At 36.7% G+C, this 11,681-nt stretch overlaps 1 long non-coding RNA gene across 8 annotated transcripts in view; it reads right to left on the bottom strand.

The window, feature by feature from the left end:
* Nucleotides 1-2,687: 2,687 nt before the first annotated feature.
* Nucleotides 2,688-11,681, bottom strand: part of LOC111941457 (uncharacterized) — a 70,095-nt gene continuing 61,101 nt past the window's right edge. For all 8 annotated transcript variants that reach the window (XR_015285203.1, XR_015285204.1, XR_015285206.1 and 5 more), the window contains 2 exons: nucleotides 8,621-8,657; nucleotides 2,688-3,533 (listed from right to left, as the gene is read on the bottom strand). This is a non-coding gene — a long non-coding RNA (uncharacterized LOC111941457). The remainder of the gene's footprint in view (nucleotides 3,534-8,620; nucleotides 8,658-11,681) is intronic.

Below are 11,681 nucleotides of genomic sequence, written 5' to 3'. Positions count from 1 at the left end.
CAGTATAGAGGGACAACCCCTGCTATGTCTGGGTTACCACACCACTGCTGATATGGGCCAGGTGCCATTGGCCTTCTTGGGCACCTTGGCACAATCTGGCTCTTGTTCAGCTGCTGTTCACCACCTTCCCCAGGCTTTTGTCCACTGGGCAGCTTTCCAGACACTCTGTCCCAGTCTGGAGCACTGCATGGGGCTGTTGTCACTCAGGTTCAGGACCTGGCACTTCACCCTGCTGAACCCCACACAGTTGACCTTGACCCATCAATCCAGACAGTCCAGATTGCTCTGAAGAGCCTTCCTACCCTCCAGCAGATCACTGCCAGCTTGGTGTCATTTGCAAACTGACTGAGGGCACACTTGCTCCCCTCCTTCAGACCTCTGATAAAGGTACTGAACATACCTGACCCCTAAACCGTGCCCTGGGAGCATCACTTTTGTCCAGCAGCCAGCTGGATGTAACTTCATTTTCCACAACTCTGCCCTGGCCATACAGACAGTGTTTTTGACAGTGAGCAGTGTACTTACCTGAGTCATAAAAAGCCAATTTCTCCAAAGAATGCTTTGGAAAATGGTGTCAAAAAGGCTTTACTAAAGTCCAGAGAGACGACACCCACAGCCTTTCCACCATCCACTAAGTTGGTGGCCTTTGTTGTCTTCTTTTGCATGGGAGACATTGTCTGTAATTTTTGGTCTGTATCTGACCACTCCACAAAACATCTTTCCAAGATAATCATTATTTTCTTTTCTAACAATTACAAATACAATTTATGCTCTTCTCCCTTGAGTCAGTACTACTTCTAAACTTCTGAGAGTTAGCTGCCAAATATACTGCCTTCCACCACTGAGAGCTTTTTGCCATCCTGCTCTTCCCCCGTGCACATTCGCGTTTTCTAACACTTAGCACTCAGTTTGTCTGCTTTCTATCTTGCCTAAGGTACCCAAATCTCCTCTACTACCTTTCCCACAGTTATTTCAAGTTTTTTCTACCTGGACCTGTATGCCACAAGGGCCCTTCAGCAAAACTCTTCTCCTACCACCTTGCCACCTGCCAGAGCTGAGCTGGGTTTTGCACTGTGCTCGTTAAGAACTAATTGATTAGCATTAATGCAGTATAACCAGGTTTTTAAAGACTTTTGCTAGCCTTGAAGAATTTCTCACGTGACCTGTGTATTCTAAAGAGATCATAATTTCCTGAAGTGACAATTGAGCTTCCTGTACCTCTCTGAAGAACCCTTTGCAGTGATTCTTCAAGCTCCTACTTTGTCTTACAAACATAAGTGCCTTAGGAAATGCTGATAAGTGCACTCAGGTACTTGCATAAAGGCACCAATGTGCAAATGCTGTGACCCTGCCTGACAAGAACAGCTGCAGGGAGGGGCTTCCCAGGCTGGTGCTATCACTGAAACCTCACTATCTGTCAAAGGAATAAATACAATAAACTGAGCATTAGGACATAAAAAATGCTAGCTGGGACCATGGATTTTGACAGGATGAATGACTGAAAGTCAGGTTCGAGTTTATCCTCCTAAATAAGGTTTGTTTATTATAGGTACATTGTGAGTTTGGCCTAATGTTTACGTATTGCTGAAGTTTAGGACAAATGGGACACAGAAGCATTAATTTGTAATGTTTTGTAGTGAATGTAGCACCTTGGTGCTGAAGTCTATTGACTATTTTGCCTTTCTAGGAAAACATATTTGATCAATTAATTAACTTGCTTAGATATTACTCCATAAATTACAATAACATTCGAATGAAAACTGGTACTTATTATAGATGAAAACTGATTTTTTTTTTTTCCTCATGACCTTAGATATCCAATTTCTAGAAATAGTACTAGTGCATTTCTCCCATTAGAGACATCTATAATATTTAAAACCCACAATAAATTAAAAAAATATGAATAAAAGAAGTAAAAATTAGATGAAAAACTTTCCTATGTCAATGCCTCAGGTTTATTGGACAACTGATTTTGGATCTTGAATCTCAGTCTTCATTCTTCAATTATATTTACCAGAAATAAAATTATTACCTAGCTGATAAACTGGAGAGTGTATTTGGAAATAAAACTTAGGTTCGATATCTTTGGAATAGGGGCAGTTTTGGGACTTGAATGCAAAAGTCTCTGGAACTTTCTGAATTTTTTTAATTATTCTTCTATGACCAGTGGGTTTTTCTCTCAGTGTATCTGTTAATAGTTATATTTGACGCTGAAATACTGTGTGGTTCTTAAAGTATATTTCCCTTTTAAAGAGCAGTATATGTAAAGAAAAGGAAGAGTAGAGTAGAGATTACTATCTGATCTTTCAGGGAAATAAACTTCTAAAAATATCCCCCTCTAATTTGCTTTTAAAGGAGCCTCAAGGAAGAAAATTTACATTGCATTTGTCATATCACAAGATGTCTAAAGGCATAGTTTTCACCCAGGCTGTGCAAAATGCGATGTGGATCACCTGAGTCACTGCTCTTCTAAAGTTTGTCTCTTAAGATAACAAGAGGATATTTTAAATTACAAAACACAATGAATGCACAAACTTTGTTAGCATTTCTCTATGTAAAATTCTGTAAATATGTCATTATGTACTAGGCAAGATAGTTTTTACTGGCTGCTTTTAATGCAGTGTTTACAACTTTACCATCCTAAAGTATATTTTTTGTTTTTTAATAAGTAGTGAGTGCAACTGAAATTTGAGCCATTAGGGTTTATTTTGGTATTGATTCCTCTTTTTCATATGACAGCTTCCATCAACATATCTCAAAGTATAGAGCTCTGGTAGCATCAACATCAGAGGAAAGGCTTGAAGGAGGTTGTCTTCATAAAAGATGCTGTCTCATTCTCCATTTATTTGATTTTGAGTTGGAAAGTTTGCTCCTTGGATTATTTTTGCTTCCTGGAGGTTGCCTTGAGGGAAATACAACTCAAGCACAAAGGTGTTTTTCAGAGGAAGAAGTTCTATCTTCATTTGTGTCGTCTTTAAGTAAAGGTGAAAATGATATGGGGCTGCATGACTTGAGCCAAATGTGCACAGATCAAAATTTAGGTCATTCTGCCTCATGTTTAAAGCAAGTTATGGTATAAAAGGAGTAGTCCATTTTCCAAAAGTTCATCTCCAAGAGGGCAATTTTTTCTTGATGTCGTAGAGCAGCTGCCATATTGGTTGCCAGAGGGGTGGGAAATTTAATAGACATTTAAAATTTTAGATTGCTCTGGCTCCATGTAGAAGTTTGAGCTGTAAAATAGTGAAATTACAAAAATGGCATAAAGTCCTGACGTCTCCACCTGGAAGGATGCAGATAATTGAGTTGGACGGAGTTGCTGGAAGCTTATCATCTCAGTGCACTTTACAGCAAAAATAATGTGCAGCCAGAAATCCTTGCATCCTAACAAAACTGTGCATTTTTATAATACAATGAATCTCAGCAATTCCAAGGAAGCTTTCAAGCAGGATGTAACTTTTTTGTAGGAAAGATGTTCTGAGGGCTGGAACATCATACAACACTTTCCAGGCATACACACACACATATATAGACATCTGTTCAAAGATAAAAAGTGTGAAAATTAATATAAACTTTAAGCTGATGTAAAAGGTTTCAGGAAGTCTGAAAAAAGCTCTTGGTGTAGGGGCAGGAGTATGCAAATTGTGCTAAGGAGGTTCTCACCCCACAGTCAGCTCCTCAAACACCATGGCATTACAGGGGCAAATGGGTGCTTCCCAATGTGGTTCACAACTGGCCACTGATCCCAAAAGATAAGGGAGGGAGACAACATAAAATTATGGAGTTCTGATCCTGCTTAACATGAGAGGCAAAAATGAATCTATAGCATAGGAAAGGCAAAGTTATTAGCTGGTCTTGGATTTAATTTTGGAAAAGTAATTTAAAACAAATATTCTGACTACTTTGGGATAAAATGAGTACAAGACCAGACTCAGACCATGAAACCGACTGCCTTTTGTAGAAACTACTCCTTGGATTAATATGAGTAGCTGAAATTTTTTTTTTGCTTTTTTGTAGTATAAAGTAAAACATACTTATGAGAACACTGTAGTTGTTGCTGTTCTGGGATGATTAATCTGTGGCTAAAGTCTTGGAGAACACAGTTGGAGAAGTCTTTCTTTTCTCACATTTGCAAGAGGAAGGCATTGTCAAACGCCTTCAGACTGCGTAGGGGATAAAAGGCACTGATGGTTTGAAGCTATGTCATGCTCAGTAAACACCCACATGATGGTATGTATGAGAGATATCCTACACAGAGCTCTGGAAATCTTGGGAAGATTTCAGCAGCTCCTGCAGCTCTGTATGTGACAAAATCAAAACCAGGGAACCTGTCACAAGTTGTACCTACACAGCAGTGACTGAATAAATTGAGGAGCTACCTGAGCCACCTTTAAACCCTGTTCACCCTTAGAGGAAACAGTTTAGGACAGAGCAGCATGACATTTTACATGAAGCACTTTACCATGGTTTTTAAGGCAGAGACACATCCTTGCTACTCCATAAACAGTGGCAGTATTTAAAAAAAAAAATATATATATATATATATGAGATTATATAATCTAATTCAGATGTCTTTCATTACACCAGGCATAATCAAGTGATAAGCATTTTCAAAAAAATAAAACCTTGCCAGAAATAAGGACATTCCCATCAGCCCCTAAGGAAGGGTTTGAAAGAAACAGATTGACTTCCAGACACATGGTGAAAAACTCCACTGATTTTAGTGGGGCTTCTCTAAAAACTTCTATCTTAAACCAGGTCAGAATCCAGCCCTTTTTTTTCAGATATACATTCAACAGAAAAATAGAGGCAAAAAATTCACAGCCATGATTGAAGGTGGGATGTTGGTTACTGAGGAAAAAGCATATCTGGGAAAGCTACAAAAAAAGAAAGTGTTTTCATAGTGTCCATATTTGAAAAATAATTCTTAAAAATTTAATATCTTGCAGTGTTTTAGTAAATAGTTAATAAAATATTAGTAAATATTAATAAATATTTTTACTATGGTTTGCCATGTAGGAAAAATCCTCTCTGAGGAATTCCATATGACTTTGCAATCCATATCATAACTTCCTTTTCAATCTATTTAGTGATACATTCATCAAAGATTTAGGTGCTGAGCTTTTGTGCAGCCTAGAGAACTCTGTGAAAAACCTGTTGAGAGATATATATAGCATAATGCATGTGGAGGAAAGAGTATGGGGACAAAGCAAAAACCCTGTGTTTCAACAGCAACAAAATTCTACTTAAGTAGGTATGAAAATCTTGTGCTTCAAAAAAATATAGTAGAAAGACAGCAATATCACATAGTGGATTTGCATTAAATATTCAGCTTACAATGCCAGATCATCCTTCGGTTTTTCCACAGAAGAAAAATGTAGACACAATTAAGTATATGCATGTTACTACCATTAAGAAAAAGTTAAGTGGTTCTGGATCAGGAAATTAGATTATAATGAACTCAATGTGATTTAATTGAGGTAAGAGAAATTTAAACTTGATAACTATTCGAAAGAAGAATAGGTAATATGTGAGCATTCTGTTTCCCTGGAGGTAAAAGAGCCTTGACAGGATTGTTCCTCTCATTAAAAGCTGACATGACTTCATCCTATATTATTTGCTGGCTTTGATAGAGAATTTGAAGTTATCTGACACACGTTTTTCATATTCCTAATGGATGAAAAATCTAATTAAGTATATACATGCACAGTTCAATCTCTCCATGGCTCTGTTGGAGTGGAAGTTTACTAAACTGTTTTTAAACCAGATGGGCACAGGACCTTATAATTCCAGCTACCTATTTGTAAAGAAAAGTGTCAAATTACCCCATCATTTTGGAAAAGGGAGAAGATATAGGATAATCACATATATTGGGTCAGATCTGAACACACTATAATCTTCCCAAGTCCCTTTTTTATTTTTTATTTCAGGTTCCAAATGATTTGATAAAGCTGTTGCATATTGGATGCTAGACATGAAAGTTTAATAGATTTCTAATTATTTAATTCATTTTTACTCATCTCATCAATGAAATAAGACCTATATTGACCTTAAAAACTGAGGGATTAAAATATGGAGTGGGTTTGCACATAGATCTGTGGACAACTATTACTGTATCTACAATTAATTAATTTGGAGTGCTGATCAGTAAGATGCATGTTGGAGTTTAAAATTAACTATCAGAACATTTGATTTTAGTTCATCTCTATGCACAAAATTCTTTCAACCTTAAAGTATACATGTTAAAAGTCAATATTAGAGTAAATATAAAGTCCAGTAATTTTCTTACTAATTTATATTTCTGTACTCCCATAGATGACCTTTCCATGACTCAAAGCAATTTCTTGGGAGGATGTTGTCTGAAATTCACAACATGAAAAATGCTTTCTAGATGATTACCTACTCTAAACAGATGAACAAACAGGCAAGGAAAAAAAAAAGTTCCAGGCATTTTGACAGAAGAGTTGAGGAACATTTGGAGACAAGATATAATTAGAATGGTCTGACCTTCCACAAATTGTGAACACTTTCCAAGTATGCAACTTTTATGAAATCTTATATAGTCAGATTTATTTAGAATTTCCCACTATTATTAATCATCTATCAAAGCCTCAAGGGCATGATGGAGGAGTTCATTTGGTTGCTGAGTTATGGGCTTGCAGGCTTTTCCAGGGGCATTTTTTGGGTTTTTTGCACGCTTTTCTCTGTATCCCCACACTCCTTACCCTTGCTATCTCTCCAGCATGGGATTCCCAAGGAAATGAACCAAGCAGGGGAAAGAGATACAGGCATTTGTAAGGCCAAATCTGACTGGTTCCATGAGATATCTTCAAATATAGATACAGCACAGGGTGAATTTTGTCTCTAGAGCCTTACACTGAAAGCCTGAACATAGACTGATATTTTAATTCCACAAATATACAGTACAAGGAGCACTGCATACTTGCAGTTTATATAATTATATAACCAAGTCTCTGAGAGATAGCTATAATCTTCCTAAACATTAATACATATACAGAGCTCTAAGTTACCATAGAATTTGGAAGAAGCAAACAATCCCAGGAGCTGTATGGAAGAAAAACTCTTATGTTCTAAATGTTGTTTAAGAACTGAATCTATTTTTGATTTCTCCTCTCCATTTGCCTGCCTCTTCACTTCTATGTTAATGTTATTTAGCACTGCTGCAGAAAACTGACTGCTGACCTTCTCACAGTTTCCTTTTCCTCATCTCTTCTGTTTTCATTGTTTTTCCTCAACTCTACCTTAATTAGAAAGACATTTTATTATCTGGGTGTACTTGTGTTAGCAGTGCTTATGACAATGTGTTCTTCTTAGCATCGTTAAGGAATAGCTCAACTGCTTTTCTGTAGTGATGGATAAAGGTTCAGTCCAGTTCATGGAAGTAATTGGTTTTTTTTCTCATTAGTATCTGTGCTTACTGGCTGAGGCTTCAGGCCACTTAAGTCATTTGTCTCCCAGCAGATGATGTAGAACATCAATTCAGGGAGAAAAGAACACAGGAAGGGAAATGGATTTGCTGCTTATGATTTTTGGATTCTTTTCAGTGCTTCCCTAAACGTGTCAGAGAGCTGAATCAGATCTTGTGTTTCCTCTGAGGAATCCTGAGGAACCTCAAGACCACATTGCATTTTATAATATGAAAGTTCATCTGTTCAAGGAGATGAACTCCATCCTTTAGGGAAGGCAGAAGACAAATATATTATCCAGAAATGAACATTTTTAGGTCATGCTTAGACCTAATCCATAACAGATCTAATAATTTTATATACTTTGCTTAAAATTAATTGGTTGTGTGGGTGTTGTTCGTTGGTTGACTTTTCCTTTTGTTTGTTTGGTTTATTTTTTATTTTGTTTTTTAGTCCAATGGGCCCTGGTATATAAATTCACTAAAAAAAGTTATTCAGAAATTTCTAAGTCATTTACTAATTAAGAACTAGGTACTGTGTGAACATTGCTCTAAACTTATGTAAGAAGTAAAACCAATTTTATTGTAGGTTGAAAGAAGCTTTTCTGTTTAAGATTAATATTTTCTGAAATACCATTTTAGGTATTTCTAAATATGTCCAAACTGTCTTGACAAACACACGAAAGATTCTTACAAAAGATGAGTTAAGTTTGCAATTAATACTGAATATAATATTTCCAAAACCACTGTACTTAGAAAGTTAATTTGTAATCCTTTGACATTGTTGAGCGTGTTGCCTCCGAAGGGCAGCAAGAAAGCCAACTACATTTGACCACATTTATCTGGGAAAATCCTTCCTGTCAAGAGAAACATTACTCTGTATACACTTAGGCACTTCAAATTATAATTTAAAGAGTGTTAATTAATGAATTTATTACTTTCATGGTACCCACTACATTTTTTTTTCCCTTTATTATCAGAATGTTAGGCCTTGCATATGTACTTCAAGATAAGTGAAGATTTTGTGCAGTAGCACAAAGGTCAAACTGGTGCTTAATCCATGGCTATGTTTCCACTGGGGCTCTGATGTCAAACATCAAACAAGTCTGAATAAGACAATCAATTAAAGGAAGGTAGAACACAATAATTTAGAAGCTAATCTTTCATTTTTAAAATATTTTTTAAAGTAAAACTTACCCTTTTGATGTCTTTCCAAACTAGATCTCAGAGGCCTCTAATAGAAGAAGAAACATGTTCTCCTCATTAACATTCATTAAGCAAGAGTTATTAAAAAAACAGCAAGCACCAGTTATTAAAAAAACACAACCTTGATAATAATAGCTGGTAATTGACAGTAGTGGTGCAAAATCTTTAATTTATGGAGTTTCGGAGTAGCAGACTCAGATTCTGTGGTCAGTATATTCCCTCAGTATCCTTACAGAGATTTCTAGAGGAATAGCATAAATTATTTCCCTACAGTCATCTTATTTCTCATTTTTTTCAGTAAGAAGTGCCAGAGCTATGTCCTGAAGGATGCTTAAGCTCCCTACTGGTTTCATTAGATACTGAGGGAGCTACACTGCTTGAAGATGGAATGTATATGTACCCTGGCTTCAAACGATGGGGTGCATATCTTGCAGGATGCTGAATGTAACACATAAAGTTAAAAAAAAAACCCAACTGGATCACAAAGTAGAATTTTCAGGAGATTTCTAGGCAGTGGCATGGAACAAAATGAATTGTCAAGGAGTTTCTACTACATATGTGATCTCAGATGGCTAAGGACAAGGAACATGAACTGTAACAGTATTGTCTGCCACCAATTGGTGCTGTTGCAATGTCACTGTACCCTGGCAAACACAAGGACTAGAGAATTCCTGCCTCTTTTTCTTTTCTTATTGTGGCATATCTGTCATGGATAGAACGGTCAATCCAGCCTCACACTGTGTCTGACAGCCTTGATGCTGCTGCTGCTGCATCTTTCATGTGCTTGCTCTGATCTCCAAGCTTCTGCCTCGTAATGGCCCGTGATATCCCAAGCCCTTGCATATCAGTTTCTAGAGAACTGCCTCTAAAGCTGTCCTTCCTTATAAAACTGTGCATGTCTTTACAGCCTGAAGGCAACTTCTCTCAAAGCCAGGAAAACCCTTGTTGTGACTTCAGCAGGAGGTGAGGAAGCATCTACAGATGATGATAAATGTATTGTGTAATAACCTACTCTAATCTGATTTCCTTCAGACACAAACTGGTGGTGGGTAGGTTGTGCCCTTCACAGCAGGGAAATGGGCAGTGGGATGCACCCAGGAGCTGGGCTTTGGGAGCAGAGCAGAAAAAGGTATTGGGAACAAGTTGTTAGAGTGCTTGCCACTAATAGGGCTCTTTGGCTTTGAAGTGGCAATTTCAATCATTTTGAAATTTGCACATAAATACACTTGTCTGTTAGAGGTAACATTTGAAATGTGGAAAAGAAATATCATTTCTAAAAATGCAGAAATGTAGGGGGAAAAAAAAAAAAGGATCTATTTCCAGAAATGTTCTCAGCATAATGGGCCTATTGGAATCTTTCAACCATAACGTGTTATCCACTTAATAATCATGTCTGGTTATACCAACTTCCTGTATAATAGTGACTATGATTTTCAAACTATTAAAATTATGCATTTTATAGGTTTTTAGCTCACTGATTTTAAATTAAGTATATTCATATTGAAGAGTTTTTGAATATCTGTCACTAAGGAAGTCATCAAAATAGATTGTCAGGTAAATTAAAGCAGCAGTAAAGCATCTCACCAAGGAGATATTTCTCTTTTATGAGTGGCTGATTTTGAAGTATGTTGAGGAGAGGCGAGTTCTGAGAGTGTCTTGTCTTATGTGTTCTTTAAATTAGAATATATTTGGAGTCAACTGTTCTACTAGTGCTCTACTAAGGCAGAGTTGATGGCCGTGTACAAAGACTTCTGGGCAGAGGAACGAGGAACTTCACCTCATTCACTTTGTTCAGTCAATAAAAAACACTGCATATCACATTTTATATGTATTGTTTGCTCTCATACACAAAGGAGGGATATATACTTGTAAAAAAAAAGATACACAGACACACATATGTGCATTCATATACAAACAAGGTGTGTGGGTGCCTATAGAAAGGGAGACCCCTTGTGTGTACATATGCTTTCTGTACATCTTGAGCATTATTTCTTTGAAGTGCAGGTCATGCATAGTTAAACATATGACAAGTCTGAATATAATAAACTCCCTTCATATATTATTTGCAATTTGTGGTATGAAAAATGCTGTCTTTCTATATTGCTGAGAGAAAAACATTTTTGACAATATTAACTGGAAACGGAAATTTTAAAAAAAAAATAATTCTAAGTTTAGATTCTGCATACCTGTATGATTTTTTTTAGGGGATGAGAGAATGGGAAGATTTTTATGGAACTTCATTTTTTCTGAAGAGTGGAAATATTTTAAATTAGAAGCAGTCTTTCAATAATGATGATTTGTTTGATTGTTATGCTGTGCTTCTTAACACAGACCTTTTCTGCAGCAAAAGGTTAATTAGTTGGGAAATGAAATACAGAAAACCATAATGAATGAGACAGTATTAAGTCTTCCTTTTCCTGCCAGTCTCCCAGTCCTTTTCTAGGATATACACTCAAAGAGGGTAAAGGTGCCTGTGTAATTGGACATTCCTTAGTGATTTGGACTGCCTTGATTCATACACACAGAGGGAAATAAATGAATTTCATTTTCCTATAGAATATTACTGACTTCAATAGCCTTTAACTTGGGGGAGTTTTTTGGGGGTTTTTTTAGGGGTTTTTTTGTAGGGGCGTTTTTGGTGCAGTTTTTGTGTGTGTGTGTGTGGTTTTGTTTTTTTAAGAGAAAAGCACAATTGCTTTCTTGGTAACCTTTTGTAAAGCTGTTTGGTAGGAATGTGTGGCAACAAATCATAGACTTTTCTGGCTGCTTCTCAGGAGGTATTACTGAGAAGGTATTTTTTCACTGCACAGACTCCATCACAGGAACTGATCAGAGAGAAGCAGGTAATCCATGTGCCACTAACCTGGGACAAGTCTGTGTCAAAAGTAATGAAAATGATGAAAATATCAAAGCTCATAGGGCCTCAAAGCATTTATGCCACAGTAAAAAAATTAGCTTAAAGAGTACAGAGCTTGACCAAATCTGTGTCTGCAGCTATGTGCTTTATGTAAAGATTTGTAGAAATACAAATACACAAAACAGACAAATTACA

This window comes from Cyanistes caeruleus, chromosome 3, assembly GCF_971803275.1.
Source record: "Cyanistes caeruleus chromosome 3, bCyaCae1.hap1.1, whole genome shotgun sequence".
Taxonomy (NCBI): domain Eukaryota; kingdom Metazoa; phylum Chordata; class Aves; order Passeriformes; family Paridae; genus Cyanistes; species Cyanistes caeruleus.
This window is presented reverse-complemented; position numbering and strand designations above follow the sequence as displayed.